The 26,173-nt window shown below is 38.6% G+C and overlaps 2 long non-coding RNA genes across 3 annotated transcripts in view; both read right to left on the reverse strand.

Moving 5' to 3' along the window:
* Nucleotides 1-26,173, reverse strand: part of LOC119254867 (uncharacterized) — a 324,898-nt gene that overhangs the window by 42,953 nt on the left and 255,772 nt on the right. The window lies entirely within an intron of this gene.
* LOC119254868 (uncharacterized) lies at nt 1,818-4,239 on the reverse strand. The gene is made up of 3 exons (XR_005127397.1): nt 4,018-4,239; nt 3,000-3,359; nt 1,818-2,702 (listed from the first exon to the last, which is right to left on the reverse strand). It is a non-coding gene; the product is annotated as an uncharacterized LOC119254868 (long non-coding RNA).

Genomic DNA, 26,173 nt, shown 5'->3' on the forward strand with positions numbered 1-26,173 from the left:
ATGGCTTTTATGTGCCTGTTTCATTCTTTTATTTTGTAAACTCTACCCTGCATGTCTGATGAATGTAAGAAAATTAGAGATTTTTAAATTCAGTCATGTAAGAAAATTAGAGATTTTTAAAAAGCTGACCGCATGGTTTAAAACAAAGTCTCAGTGAACCAGAGACACTCTATGGAGGGTGAGGGGCGGGGAAAGGAGGGCTTGGGGTCAAAATAAGGGGGTTATAATTGTATGGGGAATATAAAAATAAAATTTAAATAAAAAAATAAAAAAACCCAAAGTCTCAATATACTAGAAACATAAGGAAACTTTTAAACTCTGATTCAAAGGGACCTATACAAAAGTTAACCAAATGCCATACTCATTAAGAAAATAATTTACAGGGCCTCCCCAGTGGCGCAGCGGTTGAGCGCTGGGTTGCGAAGCTGCCCGCAGCCTCCACAGCGCTGGTTCGATCCCCGGCCGCCGGGCGAGGGTCCCACATGGCGCACAGACCTCTCCTGCAGCCTGCTGCTCCCCTCAGTGGTGTATCTCGTCGGTCTGCCTGCTCTGCTCCCCGCTCTGGCTTTGGTGAATTCTCTCACCCTCCTGTGCTTCTGACATACCCAGTGCTTGTATAAATAAATAAATAAATCTTTAAAAAAAAGAAAAAATAATTTACAAACATTCCCATTGAAACCAATACAGCCTCTGTCACTATGTCTACTCAAAACCTGCTATGGTATTATGCAGTGAAAATAACCAAGAGTTAGAAACAAAAGTCGTAAGTATTAGAAAAGAAGAATCATACATATGGTTAGTAATGTATAAGAATATGCACATTAAAAATCTGATTCTCTAGGGCCTCTGCGATGGCACAATGGGTTGAGCGCAGCACTGTGAGGCTGTCCTCAGTCTCTGCAGGGTGGGTTCGATTCCAGGTCAGCTGGGGAGATTCCCACATGGCACAGCAGACCTCTCCTGTCTCGCCCGCTGCTCCCCTCAGCAGTGTATTTCAGTAGATCCGGCTGTTCTGTTCCCCACTCTGTCTCTGGTGAATCTTCTCACCCTCCCGTGCCTCTGGCCTATACCCCAGCTATTGTACAAATAAAAAATAAATCTTAAAAAAAAATCTGATTCTCTAATCTGAGTTACTAAGAGAATTTACCAAGTTATTAGATCCAAGATCAATATTAAAAAATATCTCAATGTATCTCTATGTACCATCAGGAAAAAAATAGAAACTGAAATTTCAAATAATATCATATTTACCAAAACATTTAAAAAAATAATATATAGGAATAAATCCAAGAAACATATGTAAGACCGCCTTACTGAAAAGTTTAAAACATTATTGTGAGTAATTAAATAAGATCTATAAATGGAGTGAAATCCCAAGTTCTTGGATAGTGAAGTGAATGTCATGAATGGTAAAGATAGCTCAGTCAGTCTGAAAAAGAGCAAATCTAGTGGACTAACACTTGGGGTCAAGGGCTATTTTAAAGCTCCAGTAATTAAGACAATTCAACATTGATAAAGCATAGACAGGCTAGTGGGACAGAACAGAGTCCCGAGATAGAATTGGTGCATATGTCACATGACTTAAAGGGGGCACCACAGAACAGTGGGGAGGTGATCAGGATTAATTAACAAATGGTGATGGATTAATTTCTATCTTGATTGAGAAAAATAAATAAATCTTTGCTCTATTTTAAACCATAAACAAAAATAAAGTTTTGTTCTTTTGTGAAAACAGAGTATACACTGAATGTCCTAAAATTAAGATAATGTGACATATAAATGACAGCAGCAAATGCATTTTCACATATTCTGTTTTTAGTAATTTTTTTAATCAAAACCCATGAGGTATGCATGGTAGATGGAATTATCTCCACTCTACAAATGAGGAAACCAAATTTGTACAAAGTTAAGGCATTTGCAGACAACTTCACTATCACTAAGTGAATGAAATAGGACGTCACCTGGTGCAACTCCGTTAAGATCAGAGAAGATGGAAAACGAGCAGGTTCCAGCACGTTGCCTTCATTTCTACCCGGTCTGTTCATGTCCCCTTGGCAATAGGCTAACAGAATTATTACAAGAAAAGAGAGAATCTGATGGATGTGAACAGGTCTACTGGAAAGCCTGACACTTAGTAGGTGCTCAATCAGTCCCATGCTGCCACCTTAGCCCATCCTGAAGCCGATAAGTTGCTCAGGAGAGGGAGAAACTGGACATGACTGTCTGCACTGCAGGACAATGCTCCCTGCTGCCTCAGATAAATGATACTGATAAGGCTCAAGCAACTATTTTTAGTGGAACTGCCACCTGGGCAATGTGACATTTGTCACTTATCAAAGGGCAAAACAGAAAATTGTTTGAAGGTGACAGGATATTTAATAGAACCAAATGTTCCCATTTTCGACACAGTCCACACAGAGCTTGCTGTGCGTCTCTTCATTCCCTTCTACACGAGCCTGACATTTCCCTGTGGGTTCTCTGTCAGTCTTGCTCTGGCTTGGACGGCAGAGCCTCTCAGCTTCCTCTCCTGACCTCCCGGGGACAGCGTCATCATTGTTCCTGAGACGCGTGATGGTTGCATGACAAGCCTTCCCCGGGGAGGGACGCTCACTTGTTCCAGAGCATTTGTTTCACTTCAGTGAACACTACCAGGAATGACTTCAGAGCACAGCTGAGTGTTACCTGCAAGTGCTGGGGTTTTTCTAACGAAGAAAAAAAAATAGGAAAGTTTTTTCCCTTAAGTAATCATTAAGTTAATAATTTAAACTCAACCCATGAGAAGCTTCCACATACAGGTTAGTCAAGGGCATATGATGGACATGCAGAGATCATAAGAGCATAGCATTTAAGAACTAGAAATGACTAAGACATCCCTAGCTCAAGGTTGCAAATTGAATGGGAGCCAAATAAGTGGACAGTGAAGCTGACAGAGTGACCATCATGGCCTCATGGGGCTGGCGGGGACATCTGCCTGGGATCTGCATAACCCCGAGGCTAACCTGGCTCCTTTTTATCGTGAACCCTAGTTTGTTGGTCCAGTTGAAACATCATCTCAGTAGCATCCCTTGCAGCTTGAGGTGGTCACATGTTGTGACGATGACACAGACAAAGGGCTGCTGGGTTCTGGATGTGACTTTCCATTCAGAAGGGACAGCCCCAGTAGACCCATGGTTTTCTCCATTTGCCTTTTGTTAGGTCTAGAACACTCCTGGAAATAGAACGGCCATCTTGTGGCTCTGAAAACAAGCCACACACTGAAGAAGATGGAGCACGAACAAACTGTATAAGTCCATTTTGAGTATTTGTTGTATGGCAAGTACTGAGGAGAAGCAGGATTCTGTTCTCAAACACCCTAGAATCTAAGGGGGAATGAGAAACAGACAGTAAGGATGCCATGTACTAATACATTCTAGGAAGAACCAAGGAAGAGGGTACATTGATGAGTGTTAATTAATTTAGAATGAGAGGCTGACAAAAATCTGTCTGAGAGGGTGACACTGGCAACAGAGACTCTGAAGAAACTGCTGGAGATCCACCAAACCCAACTACTGCCACCTCCGAGGATAAAGGGGTTGACAGATCACCATGGACTGACACCACAGACGTCATGGAAAATCAAGTACTGCTTGGAGTCTACCTATTAAATGCTCTTAATCATTTCTTTTTAAAAGTTACTTAAATTTTATTTTTATTTTGGAGGTTGTGGTTTTGCCCCTCCACATACACAGGTGTTGCCCTCACCCTCCACCAAACCACCCTTGCCAATACCCCACCAGCCTCACTTCTCTAGTTTTTATTTTATTTGAACAATGAAACTAGTCTCAAACTGAGCACTGGAGGGAAGAGTCTATTTTCTTAACTGTTTGAAAATAAGTCTCCACCAAGATGTGCAGTTGCCATTTGATCTTTTTTACTATAATTTCTGACAAACAAGGCCAGTCTTCTTTTTAGCTACAGCACTATCATCAAAAACTAGGAAATTAGCACAGATATGCCATTACCATCAGATTTCCATACCCCATTTGGCTTTTCCATTTCACTTAATAATGAATTTCATTGCAAATGTCCAATTTGAATCACACATTTCAATTAGCTGACATATCTCTTCAATCTTCACTATGGAAGTTTCTCAGTCTTTCTCTGACTTTCATAATCTTGACACTTTTGAAGACTTCAGACCATTTAACGTTACACACTGTTCCTCAAAATTGGGCTTTCCTGGTGTTTCTTGTGATAAGGTTCACCCTATCCCACCCTTCAGTACTATGACATCACAGATGTGACACCATGTTCTCCTCAATGCATCTATCAGTCATCTAGACCTGCCCATTACTCACAACCTCCACATGATTTTAATAAGATGGTGATTTCTAGGTCTCTCGACTGTGAAGTTGAGAGACTTGTTTTCCTTACTCTTTTTCCTTACCAGTTTCTTAAGAAAAGGTATTCAGACAAACTAACATCTTCTCAATCACTAAATTATATCCCTAAACATACTTTGGTGTGAGAACTTGTGGAAAAGACATAAAATGGTACAAAAATTAAAGAATTAAAATTTCACCAAGAAAATACGTACATGTTCACTTAAAGCACTTTAATTTTGTGTATCTTAATGAAAAATCAAATTATGTCAATGGCATTTTGCATAGTTTAAGAGACTGATGAAAAACACTATCAATTGTATTTCCATTCATCATTGCTGCCTGAGGTTTATTCAAGGTCTTACAGAGATTGCTGCCAATGGAGATGATGATAATGGAGGTAGTGTTGCTGATTGGCAGGGTTCTTGTGTTCTAGCGACTAAGGAATAATCTCTGACATAATCACCAAGAATAGCAGACTCCAGTTTACTGCAAGAAAGACCCCTGACAGCAGAAGAGAGTCCAAAGGAGGAGCCATTATTGTTGGGGGTAAGTTTCCTTTTGTAATGGCTCATGGGGACTTTCCCTGTTCTGGTACTCTTCCACTACACTACTCTGACTCATTGCCCCACTTTGCCACCCAGAGGTGTGAAACCACCACAAGCTACTATGTGCCCCTATATACCTCTTGTGGTTACCAGCCTCTGCCTGTGAGCTCTATGGCTACCAGCCATTACCTGCTAGCTTTCTGGTCCCTCAAGCACCCAGCCTCTGTCTGCTATCCTGCCACCAGCCCCTGCCAGCTTGCTGCAGCTTATGCAGGCCAACTCCCTAGCCAGCTAGCTCTCCACCCCCCCAAAAGGGTCTCCAGATATAGGACCTGGAGAACTGGGAGCTCATGTTGGAATAAAAGTCCCTGTGTCCACTCCGTCTTTCTACATCAGTTCCACAAGTTCAATTTGAAATGGTGACTTTGAAAAACATAATCTGTCAAGATTGTGCCTTAGTCATAACAGGTCTTAGATGTCTCCAACCAGGCTAGCTAAATGATTGACATCTAAGTGTTAAGGTAAATGTTCTCTGCTGAAATGTCTCTGTACACTTACCTTGAGGCTGTGATAAATAATTTAAACCTCCTATGAGAGTAAATTACTGTTTGCTTATACATTTGTCCGAAATACTATTTGTCAGTTGTATCACCTGATTTACTTTGGAGTCTTATCATGCTCTAGTAGATCCTTCAAATTTCTGCTTGCTTGCTTTTTGCAATGCAGCTGCTCAAGGTCCCCCTAAATTGACTCCTCTGGATCCTCCTGAAAACTGCTTCCTCTCACCCCACATTAGAAGTGCAATTCTTCCTTTCGTAGTAATAAGAGGGAAGAAAGAAAGGCATTGCAGCGTATAACTGTGTGTATTAATATGTGTCAAATTTTTGCTGATTAATATATCAAATTATATTGAATATATAAACACAATATATTGATTATATTATATATTAATGTGTCTAGTTATAGTGATTTATATCAAATAATGGCATATTTCATAATAGAAAGTAGAATAAATTTATATTCTCCTCTCATATTTTATACTATCATAAATCTAAATGGATGAGAGGTTTACATATGAAAATGAAACCAGCAGTTCATAAAGAGAAGTCAAATTGAATATAAGAAGGGAAGGTCCTACAGAGCATGACAGGCTCAGGGAAAGGATCACTTAATCTGACTACAGAAAAAGCAAATTTCCTTATGATGATATGCCTCATAAAAAAAGGTAAAGGACCTTAGTCAATATGTTTGGAAAATGAATGCATAATATCCTTAATTTGTAAGCATATTTTTTGCAATCCATTTGTAAATAAGGAACTCAAATTGGAAAGAAAAGTAGCTAAAAATATAAACACACAATCCACATGGGAAACACAGTAGCCCACAGTCAAAATGTCATACTCATAATTAAGTATAAAATGTAAAGAATTAAATATTAATTGAAGTCCACCAGATTGCCAATAGTGAAAATAAAATATAGTTGACATCCTGGGGGAAAAAATCTTGATATTTCAAGTATCATTTTATATGCTTTAAGAGATGGGACCCTCTACCTCCAGTATTGCAAAACAATGTTACCTTCAAAATAAATATTAAAAAATTGAATTGTTATGGTTTTATTCATGAAGTTACCACATATTTCTTGCTTTTCTTAAACATTTCCATTTCCTTTCTACAATATTTTAACTGATTATTACCAAATGCAGTAAAAAAAATTTTGTCAATTAACTGTAAAATGACTTCCTGTTGAACCCTGAGTAGTTGTAATCTCCCAATCAACAACCCAACTGGTTATCTTGAGTTCTGTAGATATACAGTCAATAAAATAAAATATTGATAATTTTTGCTTGATTTTTTTCTTATCATCATACCTATTTTTTCATTTCTAATGGATTAGTAAGCTCCTGAAGGGTAATGTTAAGTAATGACAGTGACAGTGGCATCTTTATTTTAATGATAACCCATCTAGTGTGAAGATATGATGTAAGAGGTTGGCTGGATTTGATTCTTCTCATTCTATTGAGAACATTTAGATGGCCATTTCAATAAGAGCTTTCAACAGGAATTGATTTGAAATTTTATCAAATGTTTTTAATATCTATTGAGTGAGCTTCATGTTTTTTTCTTTCTTAATCTTTTAGTAAGATGAGTTATGTAAGTAGATAAGCAGATTTCCTAATATGAAGACATTTTTGCACTCTAGAATGAAATTTACATAGTCATGTTTTGAGCTTTTTAATGTAATACTATATGATAATTGCTGTAGCTATTGATACTAGAACAGAGAGCCTTGCCTTTCTCCAGCACTGTTTAAATGCCCAGGACATTGCACAAAATTCTTAAATGATTTTTTAATGACACTGTAATGAAACTATTGAGGCATTGAAAAATTTACCCTGATAAGACCTTAAGTTGGCAGTAACATCTTGTTCTATCAGCAAATTCCTGTAAGTCTTGGTTTTTTCCCTTACTCTCTGACCATACATTTGGGATGGAGTCTCCAAGATGCAAGTTAATGATCTATGTAGGATAATGAGTGCTCTCCTGGATTAGCATGTTACTACTTAATTGATACTGATATTTTCCTTCCTAAATTATCTTGGAAACTGCCAGCAATATATTCAAAGAAGACCACATTAGTGTCAGTATTCAATAGTGGCATATAAAAGCATTTTTATAAACTACTCTGAATGACCAAGAAAAGAAAATTGGCAAACAGCCAAGGCATTGTGATCCAGAGCCAGGAATGAGATTCTGGAATTCTTCCACTGTAGTTTTCACTTCAGAGTAATCTGTATTATTTGGAAAGCAGGTCATAAAATTCTGCATGGGAATAGGTTATCCAAGGTAACACCTCTGTCAAAAGAGGAACAATATTAACAAACTTTATGTTTATAAGAGACCATGTGTCTCCAGCAATTAAAACTGATAAGGAAGACAGGAGAGTGTCTTGTACTGAAGTGTGTCTAGTACATATAGTGTGCGTATCTATGTGTGATAATATATTAGTCAGTGTATACAAAGAAACTTTATTTACTTATGCTTAAAATACTCAGCTATTAATATGCTAGTGATGTGGGGAAGGAATAAATAACAACTCAACCTCCCTTAAAAAGCTTAATGTTTTCATAAAACAGCTTTAGATTTTCATAAAGCTTTAACTGTTCATTTTTTGATACTGCTGTGGAAAGTCTTACTCTAAAAGACAGAGTGAGCAGAGCTTAATAAAGATGAAGTTTTAAATAAAGAAATTCCTAATTGTATCATTCCATGACTGGTTTTTGCCACTAAGGGTTCTTGAGACGCAACAGTTTGTTCTTGTATGTGTTCTTTTTTATATAACCATATGTCTTAGCTGCACTCTGAAGGCTGAAGGGAGGTTATAACATGGGTTGAAAACTGTAAAGAACTTAGGTGAAAATAAATGAAGCATTTTGTCAAAGCTGCTTTAAGCAAAATTATAAAACAGGGCAAGTATGTCTCTTTGATCAAGGTTTCTCTTCTTCTGAGCTTTTTTACCTCTTCAATCCATTCCCCCTCCAACCTCTCATTGCCTCATCAAAGCATTATCTCAGATTCTTCATCTGGAAAATGAAGCTATGAGTCCATCTCAGTGAGGCTACATCCTACCTGAGGAAATCTGGGCCAGGCAACACTTTCAGGTGAAAGTTGTCATGTTCATAGCCTGCAGCTATCACAGTGCTACCTCTGCTATGTACATACCTCACGTTCTTGCAAAACAACAAAGTAGATTATCTTGCATTTTAAAAGTACTTAAAATCATAAATTAGAAAGATGTAATTCAAGTGGAGAAAATAGAAAGCTCAGCTTATAAACATGGCTCTGAATAAGGAGGTGTGCAGAGAGTTTGGGGAAAGGGAGAAGAAATCAGATCCTTCTAGAATCCTTCAAAACTCATATGTCTATGACTTCCCCAAAATAATTGCTTGAGTTTGGAGCTATAGTTGTGTTTATTTTCTTTCATTTTTACAAGTGCAATAAAGATTTAACTCAAGAACAAAGTGACAACCATAAGCAAGCCATATCCACAAACTGTTAGGAACCCTGTTCATCTGTGGGTATGAGCACTGGAGGAGTGACTTGCACTTCAAAATACTGCAGAAACAAATGATCTATTTATTGGAAGGGTTAGAAGGAGGACGTTTAATACCAATTCTTTCTTTCTGTTTTCATGAAGAAACAATGACATTTTTCTACCATATTTACAATTTTACCACTTTGGGGATAATTGAAAAACATTAAAAAGTGATCTCTTGAAACTTTATAATTGCCATGTTCCGGTACATAAAGGAACAATACTTGATCTTGTTTTCCTCCTAATAAAGTCAAAGCAAATGTTCCTACAACTAGCAAGTATCAAAAACTATTGACAAATGCAAAAGTGGTATGGGGAGAAGAAAAGGAACCTTTGCAAAGAGATAGTGAACGCAAAGTAGTATGGGATAGGGCATGATAAGAGATTTAGGTAACTCACAGGGGACTGTGAAATAGTTTGCAAAGGTTCCTTAAAGGCAGTTTAGGAAAAGCTGAGCAGCAGTCTACCCAAATGACTAAGAGAAAGAAATTCAGAATGAAGCTGAGGATGAAAATAGCACAAGATATAGAAATCAAATAAAGAATTCCAAATATCACCAAGTATAACTATTACTCAAATAAAATATCATTCATAAATTAATACTCAGGGTTGCACCACAAAAAAATAAAAATTGATGTTTCATTTGAGGACATGGTCTATTCCTATAGCATCCATCTTAATTCCCAGTCTGACTTTCAATTCCATTTCCTACGTTCATCTTTATTCGATCAACCTAACATCTGTCTGGCTTGTCATTCCAAATGGATGTAAACCACGAATGTCTCTGAATAGCTCAAGAATAATGGGAAGGAAGGAAGTCAATCCAGTTTAGAGTTTCTGACTAAGATGTCATTTTTGTGACATTCTTCCGTCAAGAGCGGTTCGGGGAAGAATCTATCCTCAGCATGATGCCACCTGGTAGGAGTGAGATGGGGCAACTCAGGGACACTGACACCTGCCTAGTGCCCCCTAAGGTCTTAGAGAAAGGCAGTTTTATTTTGGGGTGAGAGGAACCAAAAATAAACGTCCGTACATTCCTCTTGCTACACTTACTATGTTTTGGAGAGTATGGTGTCTGTCACAAGAGCCTTGGAAGAAAGAAATGAAAGAAGAGCAGGTGCTGTCCTGAGTAAGCAGGTAGAGGACACTCATGAAGGCTGTTCTCCCCTAAAGAGAGAGCAGTTTCTCAAAATGTGCTCAAGCCTTAACAAGGTTGAGAAAGTGCCTCCAAATGGAGACTGTGGAGTGTAAGCTGAATGGGATGGCAGAGTAGAGCTGAATTGCTTTTTTTTTTTTTTAAATCTCATTTCATTTTGCCCTACAGGTGGGATTTCCCCCATATTATGCACCTCAATGGGAATTTTCTCAAATGGTCTGTGTGCTCTGGATGTCCTTAGAACTTAGCAGACTCTTCGAGCTCCCTGGGAGACTGTGCTTTCAAACATAAGAAATGTAAAGGGCATATCTCTTTGAGATAGAATTTATGATTTATCAGGAGACAGGGTCTACCTTCTACATTTTTTTCCTACATTCTGAAATCAAACAAGCATGCAGTAAGAATTTTTCTTTCTTTCCTTAATGTCAGCTGACATTGTGAAAGAAAGTAACTTCTAAATCATGCCACCCAGCATAGTCAATCCAGTAAGTGTCCGAAGTAGATTTGGCATGCAACCTCGACACTTTATCAGCTGTGTGACATTAGACAACTTACCTTTTTTTTAAAGATTTATTTGTTTGTTTGTTTGTTTATTTATTTATGCAAGAACTGGGGTACAGGCCAGATGCACAGGAGGGTGAGAGGATTCACCAGAGACAGAGTGGGGAGCAGAACAGGCAGACTGACAAAATACACTGCTGAGGGGAGCAGCACACAAGGCAGGAGAGGTCTGCTGCGCCATATGGGATTCTCACCTGCCAGCCAGGATCGAACCGGCACTGCAGAGGCTGCGGACAGCTTCACAGCATTGTGCTCAACAGCCTGCGCCACCAGGGGAGGCCCTAGACAACTTACTTAACACTTCAACTATAGAGAGAGAATAATGACGCCTGTCTCATGTGGTGAGCATTAAGTTAAGTGACCTGCAGGCAAGTGTGGAGCACTGAACTTGGCACACCCTACGTGATAAATCAATGTGAGCTAGCATATTAATTGTTATTATAATTATAAAATTCATTGTGGTTCTGATTATTAGTCATGAAAATGAAAAATATTTTCACAAATCCCAGCTTTCTGTTATTTTATGGCTTATATTTTTCAAGGAATTCAGAATATTTCATCAGCAGAAATTTCTTAATCCTAAGTGGTTTTTATTTAATCATAAAATATGAACTTGTGGGTTTCTTTTTTTGCAAGGGAATATAATTAACATTCACTTTGTAGGCATTTTTGTTATTGTTGTTCAGGACTTAATAAAAATTTTCCTGGTGTTATAAATCTCACCTTGGAATTTCAAGCTGCAATTTGAACACACCAATCAAAACAATTATTATTAACAGTCAATCAACATTATAAATTTAAGTGAATCATTTATCACCCAGTTATATGTATGTGGGTGACAGATGATTTAATCTAAAGAAATTATTTATTTTTCTTATTCTGCTGTGAGATAGAGTTGTTACAGCCAAATAGTGCAGGTTCTTTAAAAAGTCATTATTAGCAATTCCAAGGCCCTTCCCACCCACTTCTTCTTTACTACCCCTCCCCCCATCTTTCACTTCCTTCCCCTGTCCTCTTTCTTCTAGGTGAAGGTACATGGCCACATGCAACATCTCACTTGGATATGTGTGTAAATTCAGAAGCTTGGGCCTCCCCTGGTGACGCAGCGGTTGAGCACTGGACTGCGAAGCTACCTGCAGCCTCTGCAGTGCCAGTTCGATCCCCGGCTGCTCCCCGACCACCGGAGGAGGGTCCCACATGGCACGCAGACCTCTCCTGCCGCCCGCTGCTCCCCCCAGCAGTGTACTTCGGTCCTTCTGCCTGCTCTGCTCCCCGCTCTGGCTCTGGTGAATTCTCTCACACTCCCGCGCTTCTGACTGTACCCAGTGCTTGTATAAATAAATTAATTAATTTAAAAAAAATTTCAGAAGCTTGAAAACTCTACCTTCTCCTACAATTGGGCCCTGAGTGCTTGTTTGGAGGTTCTAAGAGGGGAGCATACCTACTCATAGACTTTGTCCAAAGTACCATCCACCTCCACCAGGGAAGGTCCTCTTTGCAAGAGCCCATGGTTTCTAGGGAGACACACACAGAGCACTGAGGGAGGGGTAATGCACCTGGTTAGCAAGATCAGCCACATCAATTGCAGCCATCAAGGAAGTGACAAATTCCCAGCCAATCACCCTCACAGGCTTTATTTCACAGTGAGAACTATTACTCTGCTATTTTTAATATACCATCTTTGGATAGGTAGAAGCTTTCCAAATTTTTTACCTTCAGGATTCTCATTGAGAGTTTTGATGAGACTGAGATGTAACTCTTTCCCCTCTCGCTCTTATCTGGAATATACTAAATGTTCATTAAAGGAGTAAATAAAGGAGTGAATGAGTGAATGAATGAATGCTTTCTATGAGTGTTCAAGCCCTGTTTAAATCTCAAAATTGTGGGCTTCACTCTTGCTCAAGTGACCACAAAAACATAAAGAAATTCCCATGCTTGAGAGGAAGGGCATGGAGTAACTTTATAATAATCTTAGTTCAGCTTAGACTGAGCCCATAGGAACTTCTCTGCTATCACTTTGTGGCATCTGTAATATCACCCACCCCGCACCAACCCTGACTTCCTGCTCCTTTCCTGCATTACCTCGTTTCTTCAGTTCCCTAAGGGGGGCGCTCCAAACACTATTCCACGTGGCCTTCTGCTTTACAGTCTTGCCACACCCAGGTTCTCAATCTCTAATTATCCCACCGAAATAACTCAAAAATCTATATATGCAACCCCAAAATTGCTCATCATGGAAGTATTTGACTTCATTATTTAAAAGTAAATATAGGTTAATAGAATTTAGCATAAGATGACTGGCAATATGGGGGTGGCAGGAGAGGTTGTATTATATATTACAGCTGAAATTTTTCAGCATTCTCTCCAGCATTGACATATAGTCTGTTCAGTTTTCTTCACTTGCATATAGGTGCCATTCCTTAGCTAGTTGTTACTATTATCTATATTTTACTTTCTAATTTACAACAAGGGTAGGATCCTAAGGCTTATAATTATTTAAATAACACTTGTGACGGTTGAATTTTAAACTTCGGGGTCTCTTGGTATTCTAAGTGGAAAATGGAGTCCATTTTGTGGATATTTACTGAACGTTCTATCTTCTCGCACAACTTCTCTGGAGGGAACTGCCAGATCACAGGCTCAGGCTGAATTTCAGTAATGTTTATTTTTTTCAGCTTCTCTATACATGCAGAATTATGGGCTTCTAGTGAGGATCTTAGTCCATTTACACATCGAGTCGGACAGCCAATATGGCCTGGGGGGGGGGTGCCCGCCCCTCCTCTGGTCCTATGGCAGGAGAGCAGGAAGCGTGTTACCAATAGTGCAGATCCTGAAAGCAAAGAGACGCTTGCCTTGCATAAATTTTTATGTTTACAACATGGTAATGCGTCCACAAACCTGAGATTTGGCCAATAAAAGTTTCTCCATGGACAAAATGGTCATGCTTTATTTCACTGACTCCTCACAAGATCCTTGAGAAATAAATACTACTATTAGGACCATATTACAACTGCAAAAGTTGATGCTTCTAGGAGTTAAACTACTTGACTAAGATCATAAAACCAATAACGATCAAAACTGGAATTCTCATCCAAGTCCTGGCTGCCTGTGTCTGCTATTTCTAAACATTATGATGCATACCCTGTTTGGCAAATGGTTGTCAAGAGACTATGTTGCATGTGAGTTCATTTTGAAAATTTCCACTCTGTCTACCCTGGCAAATCCACTACATCATTTCATCATTTAACAAATGGATTTATAAAGAGCCTCCTATCTGCCAATTACAATGTGAGGCCCTGGGGAAACAAATTGAGCAAGGCAGAAAAAGTCCTGTTCTCATCAAAGCGTTATGTGAGGAAAGGACAGGCAAATCAATCAAATAAAACAATAGTGCCTAATAATACTTTCCCCTACATTGGGAAAACATGGATGTCACCAGAGCACTTAGGAACAGCCTCTGTATCCACCCACACTACTTGGAAGGCATCATACTTAAGGCACATAGGATAATGTTTTTTTAAAACACAAATAACTAAGCTAGAGACTGAGGTTATGTAAAGATATGCTCTACTCTCCAAATAACAAAACTTAGTTGATAAAAGAAAAATATACGATAACAACATCATAAGAGGAAAATTAAACAGCACAAAGTCAGGTAGGTGAACAGAAAAGAAAGCCCTTCATTCTTCAGGTGGAAAATAAAGGTGTTTCCTGACAACTGACTTCTGGGTTTCTCTTCTGCATACCCCAGAGAAGTGTGTGTGGTAGAAATGGGAAATTAGGATCTGCCTTCTGTTCTCACCTTGGCCATTAGAATAGTTTCTGAACTTGGTCAAGACATGTAACTCTCCTCCATGCCCATTTCTTTGTGAACTTTGTGAACTTTCATAAGATGACTCTAAATGGGTCCTCTGGCTCTGACATACCATGATACCAGTCTTTTGAGACTGTCACTATTACTTGATATGATATTTTTCACTCTACCTTTTTATATGATAAACTTCCACTCAGCCTGGTAGCAAGAGCAATATCCCTACTGAATTGTTTCTGGAATTTCTCCATAAGTCAGTATGTTATCATTCCAAGTTGTTTTAGCCTTCAGTCTCCCATGCCCGGAAAAAGTGTACCTTTCCTTACTAATGCCATTATTAACTGAACACACAATTTCAGTTAATTAGCTAATGAAGCAATTAAAAGATAATAAAAATTAGAATCCACATAAAAATAAAATTTTCCATTTCCTGAAAATGTAGGAATTCTAGTAATTTTTTTAAAGATTTATTTATTTGTAGAAGAACTGGGGTGTTAGGCCAAGGGTACAGGGGGTGAGAGGATTCACCAGAAATGAAGTGGGTCTCAGAACAGGGAGATTTACTGAAATACACTATATAAAGGGGAGCAGCGGATGAGAGATGAGAAGTCTGCTGTGCCAAGTGGGTCAGTTCCCTGGCTGGGGATCAAATTCAAGCTGTTGTAGTGATTGCACAGAGACTTAACACCTAGGCCAACAGGTAGTCTCCAGGAATTCTATTAATATTAATTAAAGTTATGAAAAACCCTACATCCATTAAATCACAACTACACACTATATAAAAATAAATATAATAAATTGATAATAATTTAATAATTAATAATAATCAACAATGAATACTTAATTAAAATAATTAATAATAGCTATATTTAATGTTAATAAATTATAGTTATATAGTTATTTTTATTATATTTATATATAAACTATATATTTATATAGTTTATATATAAACTATGAAAAACTATATATATGTGTGTATGCATATATATAGTGTGTTATGCATATATATAAATATATTTATATATAATATATAAATATATATTATATATTATATTATACATGTTATATATATTTATGTATACATTTCATTTAAACTATATGAAATCTCAACCAGGAATGATTTTTGTGCCCTTGGGACATTGGGTAATGCCTAGAGGCATTTTGGTGGTCACCTGGAGGTGACAGTGAGTAGAGGTCAGGAATATTAGTAACCAATAACACACAGGACAGTCACCTACAACAAAAAGTTATCTGTTCCAAAATGTCAGCAGTGCTGAAGTTAAAAGAAACCCAGTTTAGTTGGTACATGCACTTCTAATAGAGAGCCATTATTCTAGAAGTTTGAAAAATGTGTAAGACCTTTCACTTTTTATTCCAAGTGTATTATTTGAAATGCCTGATTCTGTTCCCATCAGTGTGCTTAGCTTTTGAACCAAAGTCAGTTTTGGTCTTCTTCCTTTCTCCTGTTCACCCCCAAATCAGGAAACAACTACATGGCAAAGTCAATTTCTTGCCTTTAGAAGCACAAAGAATTTCAATTTAGGAGAGAGAAATTCATGTAGAAACCCAAGCTATGTCCTGAGGAGGAAAAAAAGGAAGAGGCTTTATAAAAGCAAAAAGGAAGATGAAGTGAGTTGTTTTTCAAAAGAGTTCACTGGTGCCAAATTTAAGCTACTCTTGTTTATACAGGACTGGCCATTGATTTTACAGGTAAAAAGTCCATCATCAGCAGTCCTTTTGATCACGAGAGCCATGTTTCTGCTTTCCTCTCAAGTTACTGTGGCTTGACGACTTCTCAAACACAACTGTAGTTTGACCCAGCCCAGAACCAGATGAGGAAAGCATTTTCTCTGAAATGGCTTAATCCACCTTCACACTCCCTTCGTGGGCTTCACAAAATGAGCCTGACTGCTACCAAGATGGAAAAAAGAAGATTGGAGGGTTGACTCCTGCAGGAGGTTCCAGATAACCATGGGGACCTTAAACCAGAAGAGTTTCAAGTTTCTTAAACCAAGCTAAGTCCAGTGAAAGAGGTTGTGTCCGTAATCACTTCCATCCCCAGGGACTTGGGGCCAGAGGTGATGGGCACAGCCTCTGTAGGGTTCAGATCCTACCATTTTGTGTCTCGGACTGTCTAGCCTTGGACACATGAGTATATGTAATCATTGGGAGAATTAAATGAGCATATATATATATATATATATATATAAAATGTCTGGCACATCCTTAGCCCAAGGCACAAGTTAGCTCAGCCTTCCTTGCTTGAGTGACAGTGTCACCCATCGTGGATTCCATTTGTTCAAGTTATTCATGGAACTTTCCTGATTTTAGCATCAAAATCTGAATTTCAGATTTCATTTTTTTAATTTTTTTTTTAGGATGTATTTACTTATGCATACAAGAACTGGGGTACAGGCCAGAGGTGTGGGTCGGGGGTGAGAGGATTCACCAGAGACAGAGTAGGGAACAGAACAGGCAGATTGACTGAAATACAAGGCTGAGGGGAGCAGCAGGCAAGACAGGAGAGGTCTGCTGCACCATGTGGATAGTTTCCTGGCTGGGGATCGAACTCATGCTGCAGAGGCTGCTGATAGCTTCATTGGTTGTGTGTTAACTCCTTGTGCCACCAGGGAGGCCCAAATTTTAGATTTTAAATTGTACCTCCAGCTCTAAACACATTTTATGTCATCAGAGTTTTATAAACCTTACCTAACCTTCTATACTCTTTAGACAAATGAACCAACACAATTAACTCAAAAAAGAGACCTTTTTTTTGCCATTTCTTCCATAGGTTCACAGAAATTACTGGGATTTTTCACACTTGTTCAGTGTGTTTTTCTTCACGCAATCATCCATGCTAGGAGGGAATCCTGCATTTAAAGATCTAATTAATCTGTGTTGAGAGGTCCTACATAATTATTTAACATACATCTCTTAGTTAATGAAGCTGTTAGGCTGTTGTGTGGCAGGAGTCAAAGGATCTGTACTGAGTTTCTCTGAAAAATAATGGGGTTAGCAAAGCAGATATCACTAACTCCCACATGTCTTACTCCCCACTTTGTGATTAAAACTTGCTGTTATCATAAAGGAACCCAGGTGTTAAGCTATTTCTCTCAAATAATCATAGAATTAAAACTTAGAAACAAATAAATGCAATATTAATGCCATAGTTGCTTATTGATAAAGTGTTGAAATAATGCACCCAAAATCATTTGATGAACCCCGTAAGGAGAAAAGAATCAACAAATTCTTCCTCCTTTAAAAGCAAAACTCAACCTTAAGTTGAATCAGTTGCCACATAAAATATTTTAAACAGAATTAATACTACACATGAGTTTATTAGTCTCTTTTACTTCATCAACTAGGCTCTACTTAAATAAAGCATCATTTTCACAAATACAGTGTACACTACAAGAAAACCTGAACAGTACATGAGCTCCTTCTAGGAAAATGACTGATTTCACTAGTAGACAATGTTCCAATGTAGCCATTTCATTTCCAGATTTGTGCATGAAATAAATATTTTGTGCATGAAATAAATAAAAGGATATTCATCCTTCTTCACCAGCTTTGCCATGTAGGTGTGACATGAGAATATATTTGGTCATCTTTTCAAATGGATAAACAATGTCCTCAACAGGTTTACATGAAGTCAGTGGTATTAGTACCAAAGATGCTAGGGCATTGTTTTATATATCAGCCTCCATATAGGTCACCTATTTCTTTCTCAGCCCTTCTAAGAAAGTTTGATTATATTTTATCAGAGAGTTTGAAAATAGTCCCATCAGTAATCCATAAGGAGATGGATTTCCAAAGGGATGTGACTTCATCTTAATGATATAACCGTGGAATTAGCTGGGATTAGTGGGTCAACAAACAGCTAGCGAGGAGCTAATAAAAAAATCCATAGTCCATGAGAGACGCAAGGAGGAACCTTATCTAAAAGTCTTTAATCTCTGATTAGCAGTCAGTGTACTCAGCATCAAAGTTTTTAGATTAGTGAAGGCATCACACATTTTGAGTATGTTATTATATCATGTGATTCTGACCTGACCAGGCATATCTAATAAGTTAACAGAACTGATCTCAGAGAAATAAATGAAAGATCTAGGACTTCCTTGGCAGATCTCTTACCCTTAGGGAAGAAGGAAAATACTAAGGAAATCCTTGGCAGTGGGAGAGGGATCCATTGTGAATATATGTTTCCTGAGCCCTTGAACTTTCCTCCACCCTCAGCCTTGCTTAGACTAATAATGAAAGGAATAATCATACGTAAAAGCTAAGATCGTGATCCCACAGAACTACTCTTGATCTACCCCCATCCTTCTTTCTAGTCTTGTGTTACTGCACCTCCTTGCTCACTCCTATCAGTTAAGCTCTAAGTACAACCCCTGTCAAAAGCAACACACTCTATCCAGCACGTCATGGAAACTTCACACTGGCTCTTGACATCATTAAAATCTCTTCCCTTAAGCTTTACACCAATTCCTTCCTCACCCTTAAGTGCACTCCCCTGGGGATTCTTAGACACACCTTCAATGATGCACCAGAAGACAAATGTGTTCTGGGTCAGCAATTAAGGGAAATACCCATGAAACTTGAGTTACTATGTCTCTAACCTATACAAGTCCCAGCCTCCCCACCCCCAAGTAGGCAAACAGGGATTGTGTGTTCTGAAAAGTTTTATGATTTCAGATTCTTTCTCTCTTTTCTTTCCTTTCTTTTTCCATCTCTCCTCATCAGTAAAGTATACACGAGGCTTAGGACTAATACAATTCTTTATATAGATATTCCAATCTCCAAGCTGGTTTCTTCAATAATTGATGATAATCACTGCATTTTCCAGAGTTAATGATGGACATTAGAAATCACATAGGCCAAGCTAGGAAAACTGAGGGCACAGGAGGTCAAGTCACTTGCTCAGAATTGTCATCATAATCACTGGAACTCAGGTTGGCATTCGGAGGTTAATTCATTTGCACTTTTAGCTTTCAGTTTAAAGGAAGAAAGAAGGGCGAGGTGTCACATTTTGGAAGAAGCTGAGTTGACCTATAATTAAAAATCAAAGGCAGGCCACCCAGACGCTCCACTTTGCTTAACATGCATGACTATCACAAGTGAATCTCATAAATTACAATGATTTCTTTGTCCCCCAAAATCAATTTGGTAGATAGATGCACCATTCATATACAGAACCCCAGTTTTACATTTATCTCAGGACTTGGTGTGAAGGACAGGGTTGAATATAGCTAAAGGCATACACTGAAGGAAATGAATTACATATGATATTGCATATCTTACTTTAATATCAACAATAATCTTTCATTTTCCAAGCATATTGCATATAAAGTGGGCATTATGATCTCCTGCACCACGAGCAAACAACAAGAGCTTATCATATGACAAATGATTAATGCTTCCACCTCCAAGTTACCTTGGGCATAGCCAGGATGCATCTCAAAGATGTGTTAAATATCTATCAACACCTTCTGCAGTGATTGCTATAAAAAGAAGATAGTGATGAAGGCACCAAGCTTGTCTTTCTTCAGGGTTAGATTCATAGGAAAGTGGGCTAGATTTACAGGAAAAAATAATTAGCAGGAATTGCTGAAAAATTAGGTAACTTTTGACACTTGGAAACTCATTTATTCACTTATCTGCTCACTCATACAACTAATATTTGTGAGGGAACAAGTCTATAACGTCAGGTATTAGGCTCTAGAAATGGAATTCAGAGCAGAGCTCTGCCTTTTGAGGAATTACACATTCTTTTGGAGAAATACAAAAATGAATTTAAAATGTCAGTGGTGATACAGGCTACGGAGGCCGAAAACAGCAAGAACAGTAAAAGGAGCTGTCACAGGCAACCCCAAGGGGAAATGAGGTGACCTGGGTGTGAGGCCTCACTAACGTGCTTAAGAAGTCAGTGCAAGACTCAAGAGTAGGTAAGAAGAGAAAATGTAATAAAAGGTTTACTCAGGGAGAAATGAATTGGTCAATATGTACTGCTATAGCAGGGTGGTCCCTGGGGAAGGGAGAGGGTCCCTTCACACCCAAGGGAGGGTGGAGCTGAGCAGGGAAGAGAAGAAGCTGCAGAGGAGACTGGAGGGGAAAGGAAGCAGGATGGGGAGCAGGAGGAGACCCAGAGGAGGCACATGGAGCAGAGAGACACGTGAAGAAACTGCGCTTGCCTTTTGGTCATGGACTGGTTAACATGACAGCTTTGATTCTGTTTTTGTTTTTGCTCTTTTCCTCCCAGACATGACTGGCTGTTTCTGACCCTTTTCTATGGGTCCCCACTGGAAGGTGTCTTAGACTTGTGGCAGGTTTTCAGGCCTCAGAGGCCCTGCTTTGGGCCAACCCTGTTTGGCTGGCCATGTACCCACAAGAGGATGGGTAACTTTGGGTGCTTGTTATGTCTATTACAGCATTAAAAACAATAGTCGATATATGGAAACAAATTGAGTTCATAGATGGATAAATAAGACTTGGTATATATACAAGATAGAACATTATTCAGCCCTGAAAAGGAAAAGAAAACCTATCACTTGTAACAATATGGATGGAGCTTGAGAGCATTATAAGTGAAATAAGCCAGGCAACAAACACAGTGGGGTGAATGTGGAATTGAAAATATACAAACTTGGGGCCTCCCTGGTGGCACAAGGGGTTAAGCACCATACTATGAAGCAATCTGCAGCACAAGTTCGATCCCTGGCTGGCCAGAGAGCAACCTACATGGCACAGCAGATCTCTCCTGCCTCGCCTGCTGCTCCCCTCAGCAGTGTATTTCAGTCAGTCTGCCTGTTCTGTTCCCCATTCTGTCTCTGGTAACTTCTCTCACCTCCTGCATCTCTGGCCTGTACCCCAGCTCTTGTATGCATAAATAAATAAATCTTTAAAAAATAAAAAAATATATACAAACTCATAGAAACAGAGTAAAGTGGTTGCTGCAGGGCTATGAGGTTGGAGAAAGAAGTTTGGCAGGCAGATATAAATGTTCCGTTATCACATGAATAAGGCCTACGGATCTAATGTGTAATATGGTGACTATAGTTGACAACTACATATTGTATAATTAATATTTGCTAGGAGAGTGGAACTTAAATGTTAAAAAAATGAAATATACTTATCGTCTTTGAGGATAAAATGGCATAATTCACACTTAGTATAAGAGCTTAACAAATATTATGTAGCAAGATTTTGTTATTATAAAATCAGTCAGTGAAATTACACTGAACTATATCCAGTTAGGCAACATTATCTTTGAGAAGAATGATCATTTTACAGCAGAGAAAATGTTGGAGACACAATGGTCACATTTACACAATATCACATCTTTACATTCTCATTTAAAAGGTAATTTCCAGAAACAATTGGGCCAGAACAACAGGAAATTTATGTGGGGGGGGGGGTCACCCTGCTTGACCTCTCCATGCCCATTGTTCTTGGCCACACTTTTGTGGCCTTCATAGAGCCCTTCGAAGAACTTTTCTTGCTTATTTGTTATGTGACTTTTCTCATGAGTATGTAAGCTTCATGAGGACAGTTACTTTCTCTGCTTTTCCCTTCCCTCTCCCCCAGTACTAAGTCCTGACAGACACCCAGGAGACTTCCAATGAATATTGATCAAGGAAAGTGATAGAGAGAGCATGAATGCCCATGAATTGGGCATCAAGGCTTGGCAACTGTGGCATGTGGTTCAGCCATCTTGACACTGGTGGCATTTGTAAGTAACCTCTGCCCTCCCTGCTGTCTTGTAGAAAACCCTGCTGCCATAGTTAAATTTTAGCTCAGTGGAGTTAAGTGTGATTGTCTCAGGTCACTAATTTCTGAATACTTGACATTCTGATACGATTGCCCTTGCAATTTTCTTAATGAAATGACAACATCACAAATCCTTTCCAAAATGAAGTGGAAAAATGAAGGTGAATAAATAAATAAATAATGAAGGGGCTAGAGTCCAACTAATTATGATCACAATATCAGAAAGTTCATGTTAATAAATGGTGTGTGTCATTTGCTTTGCATTTATTCATAATTTGAAAATGGTGACAGGAAATCCTTGTGTCATCAAAAAGAAAAAAACTCTCTAATAATCAATGAGACATAGCCACTATAAATAATTTAAATTCTATCAAGTAAAATCAAAGATTTAGCAGAGATTTGCCAATGAGGCTGGGGGCACTGAGACATCTCTACAGCAGATGGAAGCTGTCAAAGCCCATAAACATTCAAAAGTGTAAGACATGACTTTCAGATGACAAACTAGAAGAATCCACACTAATCAAGGACCCCAGCGCACCTGATTTGAGGGGAGCTTGACTGTCAAACAAGGAGACAGCACTGAGGCTGCACCTTTAGAGATAGCTCAGGTTTTAATTAGTCAAATGTCACCATTTCCTAAATGGAAACTTCGGTTGATAAACCCTTGTTAAAATTCATTAAAAAACAGTTTACTTCTATTGTTCTCAATACTAATTATATGCCAAATCGTCGTGTTTTCATCATTCAAAACTTCTACTCCAGTGATATCCGATGATAGAATAAAGCAACTAAGAAAGTCTTCCTAATAGATCTGGTTGTTTGAATTTTAAGCAAATTCATTTGAGCTTGGGTTTGGATTGTTCTATGCTTGTAGTTAGAAGAACGGTGCAGGTTAGGATGGGGTGCTGTGGAATTTCTTAAAAAAGGAGCAAAAACATATTTTGAATTAGAGGCTCCCTGTGTGTGACAGTGCTTTTTACTCAATTGGTAGATCAATTCGGTGTGGCTTTTAACAGACACCAATAGAACTTTAGTGAGAAGTGACAGCTACCACCAAATGTCACTGATGAAACTTGTACTTATCTATAGACAACTGATACATGCATTTGCATATTATATATGCATATATGGTACTTCATAATTTCAAAACATGCTTCCATAAATAGGGTAATTTGTTTCTGAATTTAAAGAAGTAAAGAGAGTATTTTTATTGACCCCACTTGCAATTGAAGGTCAGAGAGCTTGAGTAACTCATTGCTAATCTTATTTGCAACTAATTCATTACCCAAGGACCAGAACCTTTCAACTTCCCATCTCTTAGTCTGTCCCTATGCTCCATCTGAGTAAAGAATCAAGCTCATGGGCCTCCCTGGTGGCACAAGGGTTTAAGATGCAACCTATGAAGCTGTCCACAGCCACTGCACTAGTTTGATCCCCAGCCAGGGAGCTACCCACATGGCACAGCAGACCTCTCCTGCCTCGCCCGCTGCTCCCGTCAGCAGTGTATTTCAGTCAGTCTGTTTGTTCTGTTCCCTGCTCATCTCTTAGTCTGTACCTATGCTCCATCTGAGTAAAGAATCAAGCTCATGGGCCTCCCTGGTGGCACAAAGGGTTAAGATGCAACCTATGAAGCTGTCCACAGCCACTGCACTAGTTCGATCCCCAGCCAGGGAGCTATCCACATGACAGAGCAGACCTCTCCTGCCTCGCCCACTGCTCCCCTCAGCAGTATATTTCAGTCAGTCTCTCTGTTCTGTTCCCCGCTCTGTCTCTGGTGAATCCTCTCACCACTCACAGCTCTGGCCTGTACCCCAGCTCTTGTATGCATACATTAATAAATCTTAAAAAATAGAAAAAGAATAAAGCTCATCCTCTGAAAACAGCATAATGGTCTAAGAGAAATTGCATGAGATCCATCATTACATATTCAATGTACACCTTCTATGTTAGGCTCTGGTGATGCAATGGAAAATGAGAATCAGTCCCAACCCACTCTTCAGCAAACAGGCAACTGCACTGTCACCCCTAGGAAAATTGCTATGATGTGGTTCCCAGAGGAAATGGAGATCAGTCCAGGCTTCTAACTGGAATAGGAGTTGGTCAAGGGAAGGGACAGGATGTTCTAGCCACAAGGAACAGCATGAAAAAAGGCACCGTATCAAGGGAGTCTGACACAATGACTTAACTGAAGTAGAGGTAGGGGCTGTGGAGTCATGGGAGCAAGACAGGCAAAGCAGGCCACAGATAACCTTTGAATCAGTTTTGAAAGTTTAGATTTTACTCAAAGAGCAATGGGGATATTTTTCAAAAGACTAAGCAATTCATGTGTGTTGACAACAGATTTTCAAGTGGATCTGCAATCCTAAAAAGAAGGGAAGACCCGTTTGAAGAACACTGGCTATTTGGAAACCTGCCATTGAGTAAAATGTCAAGTGACCAGATGGACCTACAAGGAATAAGATTTGTGTTTCAGGTCAATATAAATTTTGCTCTAGAAGTAATATAAATGCATACAGACATAATTGGTCCTAGGGAAAATTAATAACATAATAAACCCCTAGCTCTTTAGACTGCAGCTGACCTACTCATACTTAGGATTATAGTTTGCTTTGTGTGTGTGTGTGTGTGTGTGTTTTATTGTTTTGTTCTGACTTTATTTGATTCTATAAACTAAGTGGACTGGCTATTTGAAATAACATTAAATAATTTCCCAAACCTGAGCAAAATCCCCTGGGCCATTCCAAGATGAGCTATTTGCATGCTAGACTGCAAGGTTCAGCATATGGTCACGAACATTTGCATAAATAAAATCTTAAGAATGCATTTTCAGTGAGGTGTTGTTTTTTTTTTTTTCCTGTCTTCCATCCACACTATCTGCATGGTGTTCCTTCATAAGTACATTACTTTCCTATACATTGTTGTAAATATTTTATTTATTGCTTATTTTTTCCTTCTACAAACAATATATTATTTCATATTGAAAATGGAAATAAACAAAAAAGTTAAAATCTCCCATAATGGTGAACATTCTTGTGTGATTGTATAAAGAGGAACTCATATCCACATCCTGACTTGTGGTGGTTATAATATTTTTCCACTAAACACCTTTCTATTCATTTTTCATATGATTATTCACCTATAGATATTTAAATTGTATCCAAGTTTATGAATTAACTTCCTTACCCAATCCTATATTGCTAGACATTTAGATGACTTTGTGGCTTATTCAAATTATAAGACTCTAATTTTGATTATTAGATTAGTTACTACCTAGTGACTTAAGAGTAGAGATATTAGCTCCAAAGACACATATCAATCTTGAACTTCTTCCACATTAATATGTTAAAAAAAAAGAGGTATCATTTGATTTTATAGCAGCCACAATAGATAAATGTCAGATATTTCATTATTTTAAGAAATTGCATTTATGCATACTCTGAGTCCTCAACTCCCAGGACAAACCTGTCATTCTGTGTGAGTGAGTGATTTCCATGGATGCCATAAACAATCAGTTCAAACAAGGTAAACTTTACATTGCTTATGGGCACAAATAAATAGTCTCAAGAAAGAAAGAACTCTTTTTAGAACAGTCACTTAATTTCCAGTCTAGAACATCTTGAGCTTCAGGGTAGGTAAGAGCTTTTCCCAAAAGATGAGCTGGCAACCAAAATTACAGGAGTTAACAAGCAGCTAGAATTCCATCTAACTGGATGTCCTCAGTGTTGGCTGGAGTTATGGGAGCCTCTCCCAGTGGAGAAATTCAGCCAATGGTCACAGTGACACAAGTCTTCAGGCCATTGCAGTGATCCGAAATAATATTGACTTCCCAGCCACAATGTTAAAATGTTGATCTCGTGTCCTTGTACCTTGACC

Source organism: Talpa occidentalis, unplaced genomic scaffold (genome assembly GCF_014898055.3).
Source record: "Talpa occidentalis isolate TD23 unplaced genomic scaffold, MPIMG_talOcc4v2.1 talOcc4.3, whole genome shotgun sequence".
Taxonomy (NCBI): Eukaryota; Metazoa; Chordata; class Mammalia; order Eulipotyphla; family Talpidae; genus Talpa; species Talpa occidentalis.